The sequence below is a fragment of the Sorex fumeus genome, unplaced genomic scaffold (genome assembly GCF_029834395.1).
Source record: "Sorex fumeus unplaced genomic scaffold, SorFum_2.1 ptg000115l, whole genome shotgun sequence".
In the NCBI taxonomy this organism is placed as follows: domain Eukaryota; kingdom Metazoa; phylum Chordata; class Mammalia; order Eulipotyphla; family Soricidae; genus Sorex; species Sorex fumeus.
Genome location: NW_026606172.1, coordinates 8,845,334 through 8,860,655, shown reverse-complemented (window position 1 = coordinate 8,860,655; position 15,322 = coordinate 8,845,334).

The window sequence follows — 15,322 nt, the reverse complement described above, 5'->3', positions numbered from 1 at the left end:
CCCACTATAACCCATATGATCCATCTCCAAAGTAGCTCCACACAGTTAAAAAGGAATACCAAAAAAGGGGGAGAATATCTTAAAAGGGGAAAGAAGAGATCACCACTGCAGATTTCCAGAGACAGTATGGAAAGATAGCACAGAATCCCAGCATGAGGGGGTTGATAGGAGCCCTGAAACTCCAACATGGAATACCCACATTCAAATTTCTTTGATAAATAATTCAGAGAGGAAATGGTGAGGATTTTCATTGAGCTCAAAGAAACAGTGCAACAGCCATCCAATAAAATATAGGAAGATATGAGAGCAACAGTGGAATGGAAATTCAATAAAATACAGGAGGAAATGAGACCAGAAATAAGAAAACTAAAAGTATAAATGTCATTAATAAAGCATTTAATAGATAAAATGAAAAACTCAATGGGTGCCCTCAAAGTCAAATGGCAACAGCTGAAGACAAAATAATTGAGCTTAAAGATGCAATCCAGAAAGCATACAGGAAACGTTAGAAGATGGAAAAAGACCTAAAAATAGTTCAAGATTGGATAAGAGAAGTATAGGCTAAATTCAAGAGGACCAACATAACAATCATCAGATTCCCAGAGGGATAGGGAGGAAACCCCAATTAGGTAGTAACAGTTAAAGAAATCATCGCTGAAAAGCTTCCAGAACTGGAAAACACAAAAATCCAGATCCAAGAAAATCAAAGGATACTAGCTAAAAGAGACACCAATAAAAAGACCCCAAGACCTATCCTAATCATAATATCAAATATCATACATAGAGATCACTTATCACTTAAGTCAATTAACTTCCCGTTAGTCGTCGATTTGCTCGAGTGGGCGCCAGTAACTTCTCCATTTGTCCCTGTCACGTGCTAGTGTAGCCCAATGGCATCTCTTCGCTCCAGGAACATGGAGGGCCTCAAACCGATTGTTCATGATCTTGACAAAGAAGTCTGACCATCTGGTAGGTGGGCGGCCACGCGGTCTCTTGACATCCCGTGGAATCCAATCAGTAACAGCTCTAGTCCAACGGTCGTCTTTAAATCTCATTACGTGACCAGCCCATCTGATTTTCGACACCTTGGCAAATGAGACAGCGTCCCTGATCCTTGATCGTCGACGGATGTTCGAACTCCGGATTTGTTCTCTTATTTGAGTGAAACGTGATATTCCAAGCATAGCTCTTTCTATTCTTCTTTGGGAGACCTGAATGGCGTTCTCATCTTGTTTGCGTAGGGCCCAGGTCTCTGAGGCATATGTTAATGCAGGAAGAACAGTGGAATCAAAGAGATGTGCCCGGAGCCGGAGGTTCTTCGTCCTCTTAGCTATTTCTTCGACGTTCTTGAAGGCGTTCCAAGTCGCTCTCTTCCTCCTGCACAGCTCGGGTGCCAAGTCATTTGTCATGTTGTCCTCTCGACCTAGGTACACATAGCTGTTGCATTCGAAGATGGTCATTCCGTTGAGAGTGAATGGGGCGTCAGGAATGAGGCTGTTTCTCATAAACATTGTCTTCGTAAGATTCAGCTGTAGTCCTACCTTTCCACACTCACGGTCAAAGTCGGCCAGCATTTGTGCCGCTTGGCTGATGTTTGGTGTTATTAAAACAATGTCATCAGCAAAGCGGAGGTGGTGTAGTTGCCGACCATCTATCTTCACTCCCATTGCTTCCCATTCCAGTCGTCGCATGATGTTCTCGAGGGTGGCACTGAAGAGTTTCGGTGAAATGGTATCACCCTGCCGCACCCCTCTCTTGACATCAACGATCACTTCTTTGTAGAATGGTGAGATCCTGGTAGTGAATCCGCAATACAGCTCACGGAGGATCCTGTTGTATTGGGCTTGAAAGCCCTGATTGGCTAGGGCTTCAATGACCGCTTCCGTCTCAACAGAATCAAAGGTCTTCTTTAAATCAATGAACGTTAAGCAGAGCGGCATCTTGAACTCCCGAGAAACCTCAATGAGCTTGGTTATTGTGTGGATATGGTCGATGGTGCTGAATCCTTTGCGGAACCCTGCTTGCTCACATGGTTGTCCTTCATCTAGTGTTCTGCCAATCCTATTTAGGATGACTCGAGTGAACAACTTGTAGATGACAGACAATAGACAGATCGGGCGATAGTTGCCAATGTCATGGATGTCTCCCTTCTTGAACAGTAGTACGGTCCTGCTGGTTTTCCATTGGGACGGAACCTTGCATTCAGACAGGTAGCGAGTGAAGAGCCGAGCCAGTGTATTGATGAGTACTGACGGCAGGTTCTTCAGGTGGTCAGGTCTGACCTTGTCTGGTCCGGGTGCTGTTTGCTTCTTTACTGATGAAATGGCGTGTCGGATTTCGGAAGGGAGAACGTTGGGAACGACATACCCATCCTGTGGAATTTGGTATGTCGGCAAGTGGACATGGCTATCGAAGAGATTTGAGTAGAAGTCATGGATAATCTTCTCCATTGCCGTTCTGGAGGATGTGATGGATCCATCAGGACGTCGGAGATACAGTATTGTACATAGAGATACAATACTGAATATAGCAAGATCAAACAAGTAAATTACGTACAAAGGATTGTCCCTTAGATTTACAGCAGATTTATGATATGAAACTCTCCAGGCCCAAAGTCAGTGGTGGGATATAGTTTAAAAAAATGAAATAAATGGATCACCAATAATACTTTACCTGGTTAGACTCTCTTTCAGATTTTAAGGACTCATACACAATTTCATGGAACAACAACAACTCAAGAACTTCATAGAATCAAAAGCAACTCTGAAAGGACTGAGTGAGGCTACTGTAAGGCTAGAAAAGCCCCATAAACTCAACAAATTTCTAGAGAAAGATGGTGCAACACCCCATGAAAATAATCTTTATCAATATCAATGGACCAAATGCACCGATTAAGAGACACAGAGTGACAAAATGGATTAAAAAAATGAATCTAACATTCTGTTGCCTACAAGAAACACATATGAAAAGTCAGACCAAACATAGACCCAAAGTCAAAGTCTGGAAAGTAATTTTTCAAGGAAACAACTCTTACATAAAAGGCTGACATGTTCATACTAGTATCTGAGGATATGGATTTCAGGCTGAAAAGGGTAGAAGGAACAGCAAAACCATTTGTTAATGATGAAGGGATATGGACAACACGAAGAACTTACACTCCTAAATATCTATGCATCCAGCGAGGGTCCAGCAAAACACTTAAAACAACTGCTAATAGACTCCAAGAAGGACAATGGCAGCAACACAATAGTAGTTGAAGACTAGTAGTTGGGGACTTCAACACCACCTTGTCATCTCTTGATAGATCAATGAGACTAAAACTCAGCATGGAAATAGTGGCTACGAAGGAAGAAATTGAAGAGATAGGGGTAGTAGATATATACGGGTTTTTTAATCTCCCAAGAGTCAAATACGCATTCTTCTCTACTGCACATGGAACTTTTTTCCAAGAAAGATTGCATGCAGGGCCACAAAACACATATAAAATCAAGACAATAGAAATGGTATCAACTGTATTTTCAGAGCATAATGCACTTAAAATAGAAGTACTCACACACAGAAGCAGAGAACCAAATCGAACACCCGGGAATTAGTTAAAGAGCACCCTACTAAAAAAAAACAGTAGGTTAGAGAAGAAATTAAAGAAAAAAATCAAAAGATTACTAGAAACAAATGAAAATTAGGACACAAGCTACCAGAACCTATGGGACATGGCAAAAGCAGTGTTAAAAGGAAAGTTTTTAGTTCAAAAAGAATTCATCAGAAAGGAAGAAAGAGTCCACATAAATAACTTGACTTCACAGTTTAAGGTCTTAGAAAATGACCTAGTGGGAGGAAAGAAATAATAAAACTCAGAGCAGAAATTTATGAGAAGGAATCCCAAAAATCAATCCAAAATATCAATGAAAATAAGAGCTGGTTCTTTGAAGAAATAAATAAGATTGATTAGCAACTAGCAAGACTTAAAAAGAGAGAGAGATACAATCCTGATAAAAAAAAAAATAAGCAATGAAAAAAGAGAACATCACAACAGATACCACAGAAATTCAAAAGATTATCAGAGATTACTTTGAAAATCCTTATGGCATAAAACAAAAGAACCTTGAAAAATGGATGAATTCCTGTTCTGCTATAACCTCCAAAGGCGGAACAAAGAGCTGGATTACCTGAATAAATCTATCGCAGTTGATGAAATTGAAATGATAATCAAAAATCTTCCCAAAAACAATAGCCCAGGCCCATATGGATTCACTAGTGAATTCTTTCAATCTTTAAAAAGGACCTACTTCCAATCATCTTCAATTGATGAAACAAAAACACTTCCAAGCAGTTTCTATGAGGCAAATACCACCCTAATACACAAAGCAGACAGACACCACAAAAAATGAAAATTATGGATCGATATTCCTGATGAACAGAGATGAAAAGATTCTCAACAAAATACTAGCAAAGAGAATCCAACAACTCGTCAAAAAGATCTTACACCATGACCAAGTAGGATTCATTTCAGGGCTGGTTCAACTTTAACTAATCAATATACATAGTATACCGCATCAATAAAAGAAAAGATAGAAACCGTATAATTATATCAATAGATGCAGGGAAAGAATTTGACAAGATCCAGTACCCATTCAGGATAAAAACTCAACAAAATGAAAGTTGAAGAAACTTTCCTCAATATAGTCAAAGCCATCTATCACAAGCCCACACAAGCATTATTAGCAATGGAGAAAATCTGAAGGAATTTCCACTAAGATGAATGACAGGACAAGGTTGTCCACTCTTGCCACTCCAATTCATTATCTACTGGAAGTGTTTGCCATAGCAGTCAGGCAAGAATACGACTTAAAATACATTCACATAAGAAAAGAAGAAATCAAGTTTTCACAATTTACAGATGACATGATACTATACTAAGAAAATTCTAAATAATCTACAAAAAAGTTCCTAGAACAAATAAACTTATTTTTACTGTGTCAGATTACAAAATCAATATCCAGAAATCTATGGTTTTCCTATATTCAAACACTGAAAGAGAAGAAATGTGTATTTTTAAAAAATCCCATTCACAATTGTTTCTCAGAAAATCAAGTACTTCAGAATTAACGAATGAGGTAATTAACACACACACACACACACACAAACACACACACACCCTGCTCATGGATTGGGAGAATTAACATTGTATAAAATGACAATACTCCCCAAAGCATTAGATAGATTCAATGTGGTCCCTAAAAGGATATCAAGTTTTACCTATAGAATGAGCTGGAGTGATAGCACAGCGGGTAGGGCATTTGCCTTGCACACGACCAACATGGCCGAGCTGAGTTCGATTCCTCCATCCCTCTCAGAGAGCACGGTAAGCTACCAAGAGTATCTCGCCCACACGGCAAAACCTGGCAAGCTACCCTACCCGTGACGTATTCGATATGCCAAACACAGTAACAATTGTCATGATGGAGACGTTACTGAGCTGGCTCCAGCAACTTGAGGAACAACGGGAGGACAGTGACAGCGACAGTGACACACTATATTAAGAGAGTTAACTTTAATTCTTAAATCTCTATGTAGGTTAAATTAAATCATTCATGTAAGGAATGTAGGTTATATCAAACATGTAAAGATGTGAATATATAATAATTTTATTATATTTAAAAGGGTTTATAAATAGTGATAAGAATAAAATCAATCTGTACTACTAGGGTTTATGTATAACTATAAAGCATAGGCCATAAATGTGCGGTAAGTGGTATGGTAGTTATGGCAAATGGGAGATAATTCTATTATCCTTTCCAGGTGGATATTTTGTGGTTGTGAAGATTATATGTTCATAAAATGAGAAATGTCTATACTTTTCCAGAAAAAAAAACTCTAGAAAATCAGAAAATAAGAAAAAGGAAGCACATATAATTAGCACATATAATTTTGGGCCATACACTAAGAAATGAGTAACTAAAAGTCAAGCCTATTTATGACACCTTTTATGTGTTATCTGGTGACCTGAGAGCTTGATTTCTCTAAAGATATTCAGAAAGGCAAAGCTCTGGCTAAATAAATGCATTTTCACCCAATACATTTCAAATTCCTACCATTAAGTCCAATTTTTTGTTTGTTTTATTTTGTTTTGAGACCACCCCAAAGACTGCTCAGGGTTTACTCATGGCTTATTGTTCATGAATTATTTCTGTGACTGATGTGGAAACCATACATGGTTCTCTCAAATCTGCCTCAAGAAAGGCGAGTACCTAATTTGCAGCATATCTCTCCAAATCCCTATATATGTTTTCTTTCATGTTCTTGCTTTAGAACACTTAGCTCTGCTTCCCATTAATAATCTAATAGTACAAGGTGAATTAAGAGATAAGCATCTGCTTCTTCTAATAGTGTCTATTTTGGCTTGAGTTATCTTCAAATATCTAGAGCCCTGTATATTGGTTATGGCTTTGATACCAGAAAAGTGCATGAAATAAATCAACCTCTGATAAAAGGGCCCTGGAGTAGACACTGATAATAATTGTCAACTTAATGTTTGCATCTCACAGTATAAAATAGGCCTGTGTGTTTTTCCTGCCATTAATTTAATTCATACTCACCAAATTTTATGTTTTCAATGTGTACTGGGAGGCAAAAAGACGATTGATGATCATCTGCCAGTTTCACCCAAAGGTACAGAATAATGCTCTGCTAAAGATGAGGAAATTACCAACTAAAAATAATTGCACAAGATCACTTTGCTTTCAGCTTTTTTGAAAGCGGGATTTAGGAAAGCTGCATGAAGGGAACATTTCTGCACATACAGTATTTATCTTTTAGGTTTTATTTTTTAATCTAAAATTTTTAATTTAAAATATAAGATCTCCAAATTGACTGTTTATGACCTTTCCAAAAAGGATGAAAGTAAGAGATCATTTGTTTTCCATTTACCAAGAAAACAAGCCTTTAATATTTGTTGAATATATAATAATGAAACACTGTAGCACTGTAGCATTGTCCTCCCGTTGTTCATTGATTTGCTACAGTGGGTCCAGTAACATCTCCATTGTGAGGCTTTGTTGTTACTGTGTTTGGCATATTGAATACATCTCAGGTAGCTTGCCAGGCTTTGTCGAGCGGGTGAGATACTCTAGATAGCTTGCCAGGCTATCCAAGAGGGGCGGAAGAATCAAACTCGGGTCAGCCAGGTCGGCCACATGCAAGGCAAACACCCTACCTGCTATGCTATCACAACACATTCATTAACATTGTTGTATCCAATTTAGTGAATATTTCAATTTAAATATTTAATATTATATACTAATGTAAAATAAAAAATGAATTGTGTACAATGTGCATATAATATCCACCTCACTGCCAATTTGCCATGAGAAATTTAACTCTTCATTAGTTCCGTTTCCATTAAAAGTATTTTCAAACTGCTTCACTCAAATCGACTTGACTTCCAGGACCAATTTGCAATTTTTCCACTTTGTAATTTTATCTGTATGATTTCGATAGCAATGCCAAGTTCACCATGTCAATTATTTGAGTTCAATAAAATATTGCATTAAGTAAGTCTAATCACAATACTCTCAGAAGGGGTAGACATATAAGCTTGAACCTTTCACACAGGATTCTGTTCTACACTTTAACATTTATTTTGTGTTTCAAATTCACATCTAAGCAGCAAAATTACTGTTATTTGTAATGAATTGTAAGGATCATTAAGTCCACAAATGTTTAAACTTACTATAAAACATTCTCTCTCAGCTTTGTCCTCGGGTTCTCCCTCACTTGCCGAGTTTTCTGAAGGCAAAGAAAGTTGTCCAATGCCTGCTATAATTATCTATGCTTCCATATGCGATGTGAATCAGTTTTAACGTATTTTTTTCTCAACTCTTGGACTTAAATAACCTTCCTTCTTACATTTGTTGTTTGATTTTCAATTACTAGAATGTAGATTATATGAATATAAAATTAGATAAGTACAGGTGCAGTTTCCTATTTAAAGCACTGTGGGGGTTTTCCTTAGTGAAACCGTAGCAAATCCTAATAGTTCCAAATAGATGTTATTTGCTAACCTGCAAGAGAACAAACCAAGTTCTAACAGCAGGAGATGACCACAGTATACCACGGAAGACTATATGAGCTATGGATGAGGGATTGAACCTGGATAATCTCACCTTTGTGATGCTGCCCAATTCTGTAAATGGCTTCCTCATTTCATTCAACCCCCTCTGTCCAGCTATTGGGCAGTCTATTCTATTTGAATTACTTTGTCTCAGCTTCTAGTCTAATCAGAATGGTAGTCAGCTCTGCTCAACACATTGTTCCTGCAGTGCTCAGCTCAGTAGGAGTCAAAACATAATGGTCCTACATAATGGATGACTGAATTGGAAATAAAAATAAGCTATTTGTTTGAAATTTACCTCCCATTTATTATACACTTGCATAGGCAGTCTCCTAAGAATCTGTAGGAGAGCTTTTTCTGGAAAAGTTTTATAATGCATGCTATGTGTTGAAAGTGGAATACACATGTGATTACCATAGAGTTTCATCACATTACTGCCCCCCCCAGTAATGCAACATTGAGGAAATTACAATGTAAGTCTTCTCTCCAAATACATGCCTAAATAACACATTGTTTCTGAATAACATGTAGGAACACACACATATAAATCAGTGCTGATGATGGCAGTTCTGATCATGAGAAGACTTGAAAAGTATTTTACTTGTGGAGTGTGCATAAGATGTTCTCATCAAAATAAGAGATTTCTCTATGAATACTATTACCTTTGTCAGAATTGAGAGTTTATCATCTAATGATTTAGAATTAAACATTATAGAGTTCCATTTTACATACTCTAAGAGAGTTATTACTTCATGAATAAGTGCTGTTATTGGTAGGAGAAACTATGCATATTTCGCCCTTTGTATCTCTGAAAAGGCACTCCTAAACATTTTGCATTATTATTATTATTATTATTATTATTATTATTATTATTATTATTACCCTATGGCCATTCAGCATTCAACCATCGAAGTGCAAGATATATAGCTCTCAGACTGAACAGTGAAAGGCAATAAGGGAGCATAATTTTCACAGGAGAGGAGTGTCATTTGAAATTTATGATTCTTAAATGGAAATTAAGGATGATATACAGAGAATAATGGCAGCAGCTGCTTCTATGGGAAAAGGGTTAACACTTCAAGTTAGCAGGTTCCATAAAGTTTTTCAATGAGATAATTTTACAATATTTTAAATGAGAGAAGTTTTATTATTGCAAGGGTTTGACACTACTAACAATGTGTGAAGCAGAATGTAGGTTTAGAGATCTCCAGTGCTGAGCAAGACATAGTAAAAGAAACTAAGAGTAACTCATTGAATCATCCTGGAACTTTCCTGATTTTATAACTGAAAATCTTATAGTAATACAACCCCTTAAGGACCAGACAAATTTAAGCAGTGAATCACCTTAGAAAAGGTATAAAGTGACAATAGTCCTTTATGAAAAACTTATGCAAAAATGAGTGTAAAGTTAGTGTATCTTGGCTTCATAAAACAAAAGAAACCAGATAAATATCACACTTGTTTACTAATAATGAAGCTGAGCATACACTGATACTTAAGTGTGTGATTTTGAAGGACAAACTGCTAATAAAACACAGATAATGAGAACTAGAATTTATGATACATGAATCTAACATTTAACATATACAAGAGATATATACTTAATACGTATAAAACAGCCATTTTTGTTTAGTATATAATAAATTTTATTATCTTTCCTTCATGCATGCTCTAGCGCTAGATAGCACTCTCCTCCCATTGTTCATCGATTTGCTCAAGCAGGCTCAGTTATGTCTCCATTGTGAGACTTGTTACTGTGCTTGGCATATGAATTCGTCACAGGTAGCTTGCCAGGTTTTGCCGTGGGGGTGAGATACTTTCAGTAGCTTGCCAGTCTCCCCAAGAGGGACAGAGGAATTGAACCCAGGTCTGCCGGGCTGGCTGCCCTGTGCAAGGGCAAATGCCCTACCACTGTGCTATTGTTCCAGCCCTTCATATGTCATTTAATATGAGCGAAAATTAGGGTTGCTACTGGCTCACTTAATTTTAATATGTGTCTCGTTGGAATGATACATTGAACAATAAGACATATAAAATTGAAGTAATAAATATCCATATAACAATATTTAAAATTCTCCTTATTTTTCAAAAATTTTTTATTAGATAAATAAGATTCTATTAGATAGCACTGTCCTCCTGTTGTTTATCAATTTGCTTGAATGGGCACCAGTAACATCTCACAACAAATTGTGAGACTTGTTACTGTTTTGGCATATCAAATATGTCATAGGTAGCTTGCCAGGCTTTGCCATGCGGGCGAGATACTCTCTGTAGCTTGTGGGACACTCCAAGAGGGGCAGAGGAATCGAACTCGGGTCAGCCATGTTGGCTGTGTGCAAGGCAAACACTTTACCCACTGTGCTATTGCTCCAGCCCTTAGTAGATAAATAATATTCTATTCTTAGATAAATATGATAAATAAGCTGTTCTTAGAAAAATATAATTGCTATACTTAAATACGACTTGACAGTTGCATATGTGAGACAGTTTTCTAATGACCACACATTCTGTCCTATTTTCTGTAACGCCTAATAACATTTATTTAGAACTATTTTAAATATTACTTTGATAAAGTGTATTTAATAATTTTTATGTATATACATATATATGTGTATTTAATAAAATTATCATTCTATATTATTATATAGTATTGTGTATAATTTTATTATTATATATTATTATATATGACTTTATTGTTATAGATTATATTATGTGATATATTGTGTATTATAAATGATAATATGATTATACCTAATTATCATATATAAGTTACATATAGTTATGTAAATATATGCATATATGCTAAGCTGTCATATTGTGACATTGTGAGCAACAGCATCAATATTTTATTGGAGCTACAGTAAGTTTTTTCAATGATTTTGTGTCACTTTAATAAAACTTACTGTTAGTACTGTCAAAGTTGACATTGTCTTGATATTTTAATGCATAGAAATTTGAATAATAGAAATAATACTAATTCATGAGTATATTAATTGTGGTCACATGTTTTTATGAACTGTATTGCATTCATTGAGTTCTTTTTGATTTATGTAAAAGAGTGAGTAAACCACTTCACTCATTGTTTGAATTATAATATTTTAAGTCCTTAAAGAGCTGGAGCAATAGCACAGAGGTAAGGTATTTGCCTTGTGCACAGTCAGCCTGGCCAAGCCGGGTTCGATTCCTCAGCCCCTCTCGGAGAGCCCGCCAAGCTGCCGAGAGTATCTCGCCCCGGCAAAGCCTGGCAAGCTACCCGCGATGTGTTCAATATGCCAAACACAGTAACAACAAGTCTCAAAATGGAGACCTTACTGGGCCTGCTCAAGCAAATTGATGAACAATGGGAGGAAAGTGTTTGTTTGTTTGTTTGTTTTACAGGTCATAAAAATAAGGAAAATTATGAAGAGGCCCTTAAAGGAAAGTAGAATAATGCTACAAGGAAAAATGTAACTTTGATTTAAAAATATATTTAAGATTTAAATTAACTGTGTATTATTTGAAGTGGAAAGTCTGTTTTCCTTTCTACTTCAGATATTAATAAATCTATTTTACATATTTTACATATTTCTTTTCTGTTTCTTTATTTACTTTCTTTCTTTCTTTTTTTTTTTTTGAGGCCAAGTCGAGCAATATCACAGCGGGTAGGGTGTTTACCTTGCACATGGCCAACCCGGCTTCGATTGCTAGGTCCATCTCAGAGAGCCCAGCAAGCTACTAAGTGTATCCTGCCCACACGGCAGAGCCTGGCAAGCTCCCTGTGACATATTCTATATGCCAAAAACAGTAACAACAAGTCTCACAATGGAGACGTTACTGGTGCCCACTCAAGGAAATTGATGAACAACGGGAGGACAGTGCTACAGTGCTACATATTAAGAAATATTTTACAAGATTAATATAAGAAATCTAGTATTTTAATTTTATTTTTACTCAATTAATTTTTGGTTAGGGATTGTACCCAATGTACTCAGGCATTACAACTGACTCTGTGCTCAGCGATCACCCTGAGCATGGTGATTATATTTAATAACAAACATATATATATCATTACTATGATTATTTTAAAGATGCTTGCTTATTAATTTATAAGTTACAATGTATGTTGTTTAAGGTACAACTTGAAAAAATAATATATTGCTTATATAATAGAAACATTTCTCTCATATGTATAGAAAAGTCAGTTTACAAAACAATTCTCTTTTGTTAGTACAAACAACCCAACCATTCAGCATCACCAGTCTTTTCTTTTTTTTTTTTATAAGAGTACTGCTATTTATTCAGCCACTGATTAGCTGATTGAATTGGTCATGAACTCCACCTTAATTTTTTTCTTTTTTTCTTTTTATATTTATTTATTGAATCACTGTGGGAAAAGTTACTAAGCTTTCAGGTTTAAGTCTCAGTCATACAATGATCAAACACCTTTTTCTTCACCAGTACTCATTTTTCACCACCAAAAACTCCAGTATACTCCCCCTCCCACCGATCCTGTGAGGCAGATGGTTTCTACTTAACTCTTCTCTACATTGATTACATTCATTATTTCCACAAAAAATGCACCATTATTTTTTAGAATTTCCCCACAAACAATCACAATTGCTGAAAAGGCATTTGTGAAATATTTTGTTTTCTATAGCTGGTTATGAGAATCATGTAATGTCACATGGCCATGGTTTTGGATTTCTGCAAAGTGCCAGATAATTATGAGATTGGTTTCTATGTGTTTGGTGTTATGGCCATGCAGGAGAACCGCTCGTGGGGGGTAACTCGTGACCTCGGTAGGGTGTGAAGGGAGTGCCAGTACTGCCCCCCTTCCCATGAGACTGCAGTTGCCCTGTCACCGGAGGCTCGTACCTGGCCTTCCTATAAGCTCTGATGCAGTGGCCACCTTGCTGCTGCGGGCGGGGGGAGACAGACGGGAGCAACACCCTTTCCCTCCTGGGGAGGCATGGCGCCGTAGTTTGACTCATGGTCCATTCACTTTTCTTCTGCAAGCTGCTGGGCTCTGGACTAAGTCCTTTTGCCTCTGGAGCCATGGCCGTGCCAGAGAACCACTTGTGGGGGGCAACTCATGACATCGGAAAGGCGTGAAGGACGAGCCTGTACCGTCCCCCTTCCCATGAGACTGCAGTTGCCCCATCACCACCGGTTCATACCTGCCTGTCCAATATGCTCTGAGGCATCATCAGTCTTTTCATCAAATATTTACTACTTAGCTCATAATTGATGAAGTTAGAAATATAATTTATTTTACATGAAATTAGTCTGAATAGTCTACAGTATTGTTTTTTATGGTCCTTAATATACATATAATTGAGGAAAACAAAATTTTCCCATTTCAGAGCCAGTATGTGATAAGATCATAAAATATATAACTGCTGTCATAACATTTTTTTAATTTCAAAGATTCCTGAAATTAATTGAATAAAGATTAATTTAGATTGTTAAATGTAATATAAATAATTGAATCTACTTAAAATATGATTTGATGTTAAAGAAATTGATTTTGGAAATTAAAATGATTTGGAAAATTTCAAAGTTTTTTAATAATAATATTTTGAAAATATTAGAGAACAGTAGCAGTGATATCAATATTTTTTGAAATAAATTTTGATGAGAGGTTTTTTTTTCCCCCTTTATTTTATTTTATTTTTTTTACAGTTGTAAATTTATAATTTTTTGTGCTTTGGTTTCAATTATACAATGATCAGATACCCCTCCCTCCACCAGTGCCCATTTTCAACCACCATGGATAATATCCCTCCCACCCCCATCCCCCCATCCCCCCTGTCTCTGTGGCAGGGCAATCCCCTGTGTTCTCTCTCTCCTTTTGGGTGTTGTGGTCTGCAAAAGAGGCATTGAGTGGCAAACATGTTCAGTCCATAGTCTACTTTCGACATGCATCTCCCCTCCTGGGAGGATCCTCCAAACATCCTTTATTTGGTGCTCCCTTCTCTATCTGAACTGCCCTTTCCTCTAGGATACCCAGCTGGCCTCTAAGTTATGGAGTAATCCTCCTGGTGCTGATCTCAGCTATTCTTGGGTATTAATCTCATACTTTGTTACTTTATATCCCCCAGATGAATGCAATCTTTCTATGTCTATCCCTCGATGAGAAGTTTTAAAATATGTGATACCACTATTTATTTCTATTCTCCTTCACTTCAGATTTGTAATTTCTAGCACAATAAATCTAATGTTCTGGGAGTATATATCTGTATTTAATATATTAATGATATGATCAGTGTTTTAATAACTTTATTATGCTTTGATGATTAAATATTCTTATTCACATTTCCTTCAAAATTAAACCCAATAAATTAATTTTGCCATTCATACATAAATTATTTTAAAATATATTTTATTAATGTAATAACATCTTGTTTCTGTTGTAATTTTTATTTGATAACTCAAAAAGGGTTGAGCGATAGCACAGCAGATAGGGTGTTTACCTTGCACGCAGCAGACCAGGGTTCAATTCCTCGCCCCTCTCAGAGTGGCCAGCAAGCTACCTAGAGTATCTCGCCCACATGGCAGAGCCTGACAAGCTACCCATGGCGTATTCCATATGCCAAAAACAGTAACAACGTTTCACAATTTGTTGTAAGACATTACTGGTGCCCACTTGAGCAAATCCATGAACAACGGGAGGACAGTGCTACAGTGCTACAGACTCAATAAATTTGAATTTTGCTTACATATAATGTTAGAAATTTACAATTCTTTTTTGTTTTGTTTTGGTTTGATGTTAGGCATCACCAGGCAGTGCTCAGGGCTCATTCCCTGGCTCAGCACTTAGGGATCACGCCTGTGGTGCTTTATAGAATACATGGGATGCTGGGGATCAAACATCAGTTAGCTGCATTCAAGCAAATACCCTACTGCAATATTGTCATTCCAGCCTTGAAATTTACAAATTTTATGTTTTTTTAACAAATTTTAAAATAAAACAACTGTGGATACTTTCTTATTAACTAGGGAGAAGGATGATTAGTTAAATTTGGTAAGGTAAAGGTAAAGGTAAAGGCCCTCCCGCTGATCGTCGATTTGCTCGAGCGGGCCCAGTAACGTCTCCATTGGAGACTTTGTTGTTACTGTGTCTGGCATATCGAATGCTCTCGGTAGCTTGCCAGGCTCTCCGAGAGGGGCAGAGGAATCGAACTCGGGTCGGCCATGTTGGCCGCTTGTAAGGCGAACGCCCTACCCGCTATG